This window comes from Crocuta crocuta, unplaced genomic scaffold (genome assembly GCF_008692635.1).
Source record: "Crocuta crocuta isolate KB4526 unplaced genomic scaffold, BGI_CrCroc_1.0 scaffold134, whole genome shotgun sequence".
Classification (NCBI taxonomy): Eukaryota; Metazoa; Chordata; class Mammalia; order Carnivora; family Hyaenidae; genus Crocuta; species Crocuta crocuta.
In genome coordinates this window covers 1,503,434-1,506,152 of record NW_027530183.1, presented here as the reverse complement: position 1 = coordinate 1,506,152, position 2,719 = coordinate 1,503,434, and the positions used below count along the sequence as shown (strand labels likewise).

The window sequence follows — 2,719 nt, the reverse complement described above, 5'->3', positions numbered from 1 at the left end:
AAAAAAAAGAAAATATTTGTAATGTTGGGATAAATTAAAGATGTACATACTTGTGACCCTACTTCCCACAGGGGGATAAAAGGTGTTGTGAACATAATTCATTCAAAAATGTTTGTAATAGCAAAATATTGGAAATGATCTAAATTTGGAGATAGCCTAAATATTGGAAAAACCCAGAATGATACCTATATAAACTGTCATATATTCTTACTCAAAGTTAATACTGATAGAGCATATAGAATAGAAAAAAAAAGAACTATATGAAGGAGTTAATACATTGTCTGGTACTTGATCAATGTTAGCTATAATTACCATAGCCGCCACCACCACCACTACTTTTAGTAAAAGCAGCAGCATGCAAACTAGCCTTCTACATGGAAACACATAGTAGAAAGAATGTTAACTGGAAAAAGTAGAACACTAATTAGAATATACACATTAATTACCAGAATGTAAAATATATGCATGTCCATTAATGATATTTCTAAAATAATCTAGAAGCTTGGTAAAATTTAATGCTTATTAAATTCCTCTATTAATTTGCTTACTGAAAATTAAATTATACTGCCACTAAATTTTCTCAAAACCCTCCATTTTTAAAATTTCTAATTTACTTTACTAATAGGCATAGGCATTTTTAAAAACATTTAAGAAAACAGAGTTGTGACTCTTCATTGAAGAAAATCTCCTTCATAAATAATTCATGGTCCTTGAAACATTAACATTTGAAAGGAAAATAATTTAACAGTTGCTTCTATTACAAAAATAGAAGTAGTGTATTTGACAACTGCATTATCCTTATCACACATTTTATAGTTAATATGACTTTGTATACTAAAGGAAAGACACCTCTATAAAAGCATTAAAAGAATCCAATGATTAACTAAAACTATTATGTGCTTATAATTTAAATTTTTATCAGCACAGTTTCATCAACAGATAAAAGGAAATATATTCTTTTATTTTACACCTTTATCCTAGCACTAAGTGGATCTGATATTCATTCTTATATCATGACCTGACCTTGAATTTTTTGCTGAAGCCAAGAACAAAGCAATGATAGTGAGAAGTCCAGAGCATAACCCAAGGGAAAAGAGAAGAAAAATAATTCTGACCCTCAATTCACTGGATCCCATTCAGAGTTTATACTGTGGCCAATGAATATAAGTAGTGAGGCTTATTTAGAGACTGAGTACCTGTGTTTGGTAGAAAAAGACCATCTTCTCAGCATTCAAGGTCTCTCATGGTTTGCCTCCCTCCCTCTCCCCCTCTATTTCCCCCCTTCTTGTCCCCCACGGTCCTCTGTTAAGTTCCTCCTAATCCTCCTATAGGTGAAACATATGGTATTTGTCCTTCTCTGCCTGACTTATTTCGCTCAGCATAACATCCTCAAGGTACCAACTTGACAATAAACTATCTGTAAAAAAAAAAAAAAAGAAAAAAAAGAAAAAGGAAAAGAAAGGAAAAAAATAGGAGGAAAAAAAAAGAAAAAGACCATCTTCCCTAATCCTAAGTGTATTAGGTTACAAGAAGTTGTGTCTTCCTATGTTCAGTATCTCTTTATATATCTATTTAATATTCTTTTCTTTATCGTCTATTCTGATTACTTGTTTGCATATGTACTCTGCACAGTATTGGGCACGAAATGGTTAGATGATTAATATGTCCTTGAGCTACCAGGGCTGGTGATTGATTGTTGCTCATTCAAGAAGTGTCATGGCACTGTGTAATGGAGATACTTTTTTTCAGCTTGGACTCAAATCAAGAAGTGGCTTTCCTACCTAAGGAAGAGAAACATAATCCTTCCTATTGCCTAAGAACAGAGAAAACAACTGACAGGGGACACAGATGGGGACAGATGGCTTAGACTAGAGAGACATCTCCAGAGTCAATGGACATATGCCATTTCTGGATTACCATGTTGCATCTCTAGCCATATAGGAAGCAGAAATACTTAACTGTCCAAGGCAAATACAGCTGTAACTGGAGATATCTGAGAAAGACAGCTATGGAGGCCAAATGGAGTAACATTAATACCAAGGATACACATCATTCTCATAGCTCACTAAGTCACTCTAGAAAGGACACACCAACCATATTTTGAAGGTGTTCTCAGCTTTAGCTTTCAAAGATCAACTAGAGGAAAAAAGACCTTAAGATAAAATCCTGATGAAAGACTTAGCTCCTTCTAATTTCTTGTAGCTCACATGTTCTGCCTCATTTCTGGGATTTGAAATTACAAGGATTTTAATCACTCATAAACTAAGCAGAGCTTAGTTTGCTCATGTAAATGTAAACTTCCTCATGTAAGGCCAGAGTAGATTAAGTTAAAAACCAAGGCTTAACTAAAAAAGTAGTTTCTCTATTGAATTAGTTTATTCATGAACTGTACAGGGAGACTGGTAGGGGATAATAAACACACATTAATTACTGATTCTGTATATAGCCAAAACATACCAAATAGGATTAATTTTGTAAGAGTGATACAATCCCTTCAATTAATTTTTATGACAAATTTTGAGATTATACTTATTTAGGCCATAATTCATTTAGGGTCTCTTCACATAAAGGTAGTTATATCAACATAGGAGTTAATAAGCAAATGACTTTCCTCAAATCCTACATTTTTTAAAGGTACTTGTTTATGAGTTTATTTTTTACGCTGAATTTTTGTTAATTCACTGTAAACAAAATTTTTATAATACATCTGAATTAATAT

At 32.7% G+C, this 2,719-nt stretch overlaps 1 protein-coding gene across 6 annotated transcripts in view; it reads right to left on the bottom strand.

Moving 5' to 3' along the window:
• FAM13A (family with sequence similarity 13 member A) overlaps nt 1-2,719 on the bottom strand; it is a 374,408-nt gene that overhangs the window by 185,456 nt on the left and 186,233 nt on the right. The window lies entirely within an intron of this gene.